We start from the raw sequence: 6,000 nt of genomic DNA on the forward strand, positions 1-6,000 counted from the left end.
TAAGCAGATGGGGGACCAAAATGTCAGTTACTACTAAAATAGCTGAGTAGGTGGATGTGGCTTATATCAGTGGGAGAGAGAGTGCCTAATACTGAACCTAGATTAGACAGACTAACACACCCAGTCACAGGCACTGATGGACAAGACAGGGCTCCCACTCCATCCACAGCTAATGAAGGGTAGAGCCTTCATTAGGATGAGTAGAGCACTTACTGCCTATAGGCAGTTGACTTTCAAGAGAAATAAAGGAAGGAGTAGATCCAAGCATGTTCACTTTATTCTACCCAAATTCACAAATGAGATAAGGGTTCAGTTCCCCTGGGAATGGATGAGTGAAGAGGCAGACAGAGGCTAGAAATGTCACACTCTTGTCCCCGCCATATGGAAGGAAACACAGGAATGGGGAAGAAGTGTCACTTCCTAACAGTACTGTAATCCAGGCAGTCACTTGATTTGGTGTTAGGGGGTGGGGGTTTGGAGAGGGGGTAAATTCATATCCCCATTGCCTAGTATAGTCTTTTAAATAAGTATTAGAATAATGGCCTATGTAAATTACCAATTAAGATAATAAGTCATAAGTATTAGATTTCTTACAATGCAATTGTCAACTTTCAGAAACAGATAACACAGCAGCATTTACGTTTGAGTAGAACTTTAAAACTGTTGTAGCAAGAGTCCTTATATTAAGGAGGGAAGACAAGGAGGGACAGGTCAAATTTTGGGGAAAGGGTAGTGTTAGTATGGTCTATTATGTTACGGAAGATTCTAGGAAAGCCTAGAAAATTTAGTAGGAAAGCCTACTAAAATTACTTTTAGAGAGTAATTTAATTATTTACTCATGATATCCATATGAATTGTGAGAAAGTTTACCTAGACTGTACCCAAATTGAGCTGAGAATTATTCATGTTGGCAATCTGGGTAGCAAACTATTTCCATGCCTAGTAATGTTGCTTTAAAATCACATTTTTCCATCTTGTAAGCTCACCAAATTGCTCCTCTCACACTGGGTGAATTTCTTTGTTTTTAAATCTTTTAGGCTTAAATTAGACACATCCCTATTTCTACTTGTAAATATAGTGAAAAAAACTGGCCTACAATACCTTATCCAGAATAAGATCATATGGAATCTCCAATCAAGAGATTAGAATCTCCAATCAAGAGATTAGAATCAAGCATCATTATGGCAGGTGCTTTTATTAAAATGAAAACAACAGGTTTGGTTTTTTACTGTTATTCTAGTATTTCGGATTTGTTTTTTGTTATCAAAGGAATTTCTAAGGTATCAATCTTTAATATCTCTAAATAGATTTAATAAGAAATGTAAGATCATGATCTCCTAAAAGATAGATCCTTTTAAGTCAACGATATAATATGCATACTTTTAACAATGAAAAATACACTTTTGGAAACCCCTATTGAATTGGGACAAGTAAATAGTTTGTGCCATTTATGAAGCAGATTCACATTAATCTATGTCTCTCTGCTATCAGTGACTAATTATGGAAGGAGGTAGAGCAGATGAAAAAAGATATAAGCTTCTATGGGGGGGCATTTCAATCTCAAAGTCATTTGCACACATAAGTGATTTAACGAGGTTCTTCTTCCCTTATATTCCTTGAAAGAAACTTGTTTAGGAAACAGAATGAAAAATGATTTTTTCTAAAACTCCAACTGATCATAGGCAAGATTCAGTGTGTGTGATAGTCTCACCGCCTTCTTACTAAAAATAGCTCTAAGTTAGAAAGAAAGCAATATATTACAGCAATACAAAGAAGGTATTAACACAATAAAGCATCTTGCCCTACCCCCTCAGTTATAATCGCATATATAGTGCTAGAACTTGAAAGCTGTAATCCCAGAGACCAGTCTGGTCCTTCATTTGAAAGATGTGAAAACAGGTTCCAAGACATTAGTCTCCTGCCTAAGATCACACATCCTGTGAAAGGCAAAGGGAGAGCTAGGAACAAAAGCTCCTGATCCAAGTCCAAAGGCCTTTCCTTTGCTAGACTTAGGGCACAAACTGAGGTTTAACCATCAGAATAAGGAAAAGAACAGTCCAAGTTTTACTTCTTAAGCCTACTAAAAGAACAGCGTTTTCAAAAAGAATCCATTACCAAAGATTTAGAATTTACATTTGGATGGTAGCTCAAAATGTCAGTAGTATGATTCTTTTTGTCCATCCTCATGAAGATAGATCTATACTTAGATCTCTTAGGGTAAAATCCTATATCCACTATTAAGCTATCAGTGATAATATGTGGAAAATGGGGGGCCCAGGAAGAGGAGGTGGAGGGCTACATTCCAACCACTTATTACTTATGTTTTGGTACATTTTAAAGAAATTCCAGATTTGTTTATTGATAGAATTTATGGAATGATTGAGTTTCATCAAAAAGTAACATATTCTTCATGAATGTGTATTAATCCGAATAAGATAGTCTGTCTTCATTTAAAACCATCTGTTGAAAATGAATTTTTTATGAGTTGTCTTCTCAACAGAGATAAAACAGATGTACATTTAACCCCAAACCTCAGAATCGCTCAGCCTATTCTAAAGCTTGATAAGATGTCTAGGATGTCATATACACAAATTAAAAATAAATTTGTTTACCTTGTGCTTTTATAGTTTAATATTTCAAGCAGAACAAAAGTCTATAAATAAAACTGTTTAGCTTTCAAACCTCATACAGCTCAAAGCCACCCTGCCTTCTGCACACTCACATCACCACTGAACCTTTATTTTTAACACTTAAAAGAATTAAAATTGATTTGGGCTTACTGGAAACGTCAGATTATTGTCCTAAGATGATAGTGAACAGAAGGGTCCACAGAAGAAGAATAAAATTGGCATAAGGGCCAATGACCTTCCTAAGCAATAGCTTAGAAAGATCAGTCATGCAGGTATGTTACAACTTAATCTGAAAATTTCCAGCTACTTTACACAAGCTCTGTTGCAGCAAGAGACACTAAGTTATTTTCTACCACTAGTAGAACTTCAGAAGACCATTCTTCAAGAGTGGGTAGAAAAGTCTCCTTCTCTGAATGTTAATAGAACCAACTGAACTCTCTCTGAAAGGGTCTGTTCTGCTTTCCATAGCAGCGTGTACATGCCTTCAGATCAGGGCCAGGTATTATAGTGCTTTGCTTTCAACATATCCAGCAAATGCTTGGAGCCCACAAAATGCCTGTCAATGGGAATGAGAATGACTACATGTCATCTTAGAGTTTCTGGGCAGAGTCAGAGAGACTTGTTTCAACCTTTGGCTTGACTGTTTTGTTAGCCAGGTAGATGTCTGCTTTTTGAATTTCAGTTTCTTCATCTTTAGAATGAAGTCTTGCAGTCTACGATATACGTAAATTACCAACATCCCATGATATGTAGGGTACTAAGACAGAACAAGAGATATATTAAGAAGTAGTTCTACAGTAAGTCAATCTAGACATCTCTAGTATCTCTTGGACATCTCTTGAAACCCAAAGGCTACAACCATATTATCTTGCCTTTATCAGAATCTTCGAAAAAATACTGGCTTCAATTGAGGCTCCAGATATGTTTTCCATATCTTTGTAAATACATTTGTAATTGACTCCAAATTGCAACTCCCACATATACTGCTTATTGAATGAAATGTCTTTATATCAGCACATGGTTAGAAATTATATTCCAACCTGAAGCATCCAGAAATGAAACAGAAGGGAAATATATGACCTCCCCTTGGCTAATTAGCAAGTTAATAAAACTTGACATTTTAGGGTTACAGAGATCACTGTTTTTAGGACTGGCAGTCTTTTGATCCTACAATTTCTTTTAACATTTGGGAGTTATTATCTCTCAGAGGCTCAAGCTTCTCATCCATTCGTAGGAATAGAGAGTATCCCCAGGTGGTGAAATCCCTGCCCACCTCGCAGAGTTGGGCTCAGATCACTAATGAGGTAGTATGTGTAAACATATATTGTAATGTTTTATACAAAATTAAAAGTAATAATAGAATGAAAACCAAACCAATGTCTTTATCCTTTCCATTCCCAAGTTCCTGAATATTTGTTTTGCTTTGAGAAGTGGGTATAGTTTAGGTAATTGTAACGTTTGAGGTGGAAAGACAGATAAAGAGTTAAAAAATAATTGTCACAAAAAATTCAAATTGCCCATCATATTCACAGCACCCCTCCCCAACTGCAGTACACACAGCATACAATTCAGCATTTATTGTTGCAAAGTGACTACCACATGAAAAAAATACTTGTTCTTTTTTAATTTATTTATTATATTCCATTTATTTTATTGCAACAGCAACAAATGGCACACTACTATGAACCACCTATAAGACAGTGTGCACTTGGCCAGGCACGGTGGCTCATGCCTATAATCCCAGAATTTTGGGAGGCCAAGGCAGATGGATCACTTGAGGCCAGGAGTTCAAGATCAGCCTGGGCAACATGGCAAAACCCTGTCTCTACTAAAAATACAAAAATTAGCTGAGTGTGGTGATGCGTGTCTGTAATCCCAGCTACTTGGGAGTCTGACACACAAGAATTGCTTGAACCCGGGAAGCAGAGGTAAGACAGTGTGCTCTTTTGGAAATGGTATGTGTTGTAGAGGTGTTTAACTTACAGACAATTACCTCTTAATTATATATATGTATTTTTATTGTTGACTTTGTGGATTTTCTGTGCCAAACCTTAAATCCCAAAATGGCTTTCCTTTGTCATTTCCCTACAATGTGGAGCTAGTTCTCTCCACCCACACACATTCTCAAGTGTATATTTTGGAAACGAAAACTATTTATTATTATCCTAAGCAAAACTAAGTTATGACAGTAAATCTGCTGCCAAAACATAGTCAGGACATCTTCCAAAGGCAAATACAAATGATTTGAGGCCATCCATTTTTTACCTACTTCTCTATTCCTCTCCAGGAAAAATAGCCTACTTTATTGTTTTGGTTCGGATGTATTTTCCTTTAGTTTGCCTTCTTTTCTGCTGCTTGAAATATGCACTCAGCTTGGTCAGATTAATGCAGTGATAATCTCAAATTTAAAATGAGTTAAAAAGAGTCACCTAAGGAACGTGTTTTAAAAAACAGAGATTCTCAGGCCTTTCTCCTAGGTATGCTAATCACTAAATCTAGAGAAAAGCCTGGAAACACACATTTTAACATACATCATGGGTGTTCCTTTAGCCCATTTGGAAAACCACTGATCTCATGCAGGTCTGGTTGGGACCACACTTGAATCTACATCTGATTGTTCAACTGGACATTGTCTTAGCCCTGTGGCTCTTCTGAGAGCTTTCAATGTTTGATTCTTGACAGTAAGGACCTTTCATCACAAAGCTCAAATAATTCACTGTCCTTTCTTTATTTGGAACTCTATTTTAATCCTGGATATAAATATTGCAAGGCCACCAAGTTGCCCAAATTAAGATAAACAGATAAACAGATACACAAAGAGCACTTTTAAATGTAACCTACTTATAGGGAGCAGGGGTTTTATTTTTGAAAACCTATTTACCTACTTTCACTTTCCTTTTTGAAAAGTGTGTTGCTTACAAAACTCAGCTGGGGCAATTTACTCCTCTAAGTATTCAATCAGATTTTCATACCAATTAGGATAATTATAAGCACAATTTAAACAGATTTCTTAATTATAGCTACAAATATCTCTCAGTGAAAACAAGTCCCAGAGCTTTTAACAAAAGAGTTTTCTGTAAATAGTAAGTGAGCACTAATTTCTATGCCTCACATCCGTGGAAAAAAATATTTCTTCTAGTATCCATTTGCAAGTTATAAAGAATATCCTTCATCCTCACTCCTAATCCTATAGGCTCAGACCTACATTTTTTTATTGTCAAATGTTTGGGCATACATCACCTCACACTGACACCAGCTAGAAAACAATATCTCTGGACCAACTCATCAATTAAAGAGTGTGAAGTTGTCTTGGATTTCTTTCACACTCAGCATGGACTGCATCATTTTTATTCCTGCTAAGAAAACGCTT

The sequence above is a fragment of the Nomascus leucogenys genome, chromosome 17 (genome assembly GCF_006542625.1).
Source record: "Nomascus leucogenys isolate Asia chromosome 17, Asia_NLE_v1, whole genome shotgun sequence".
In the NCBI taxonomy this organism is placed as follows: Eukaryota; Metazoa; Chordata; class Mammalia; order Primates; family Hylobatidae; genus Nomascus; species Nomascus leucogenys.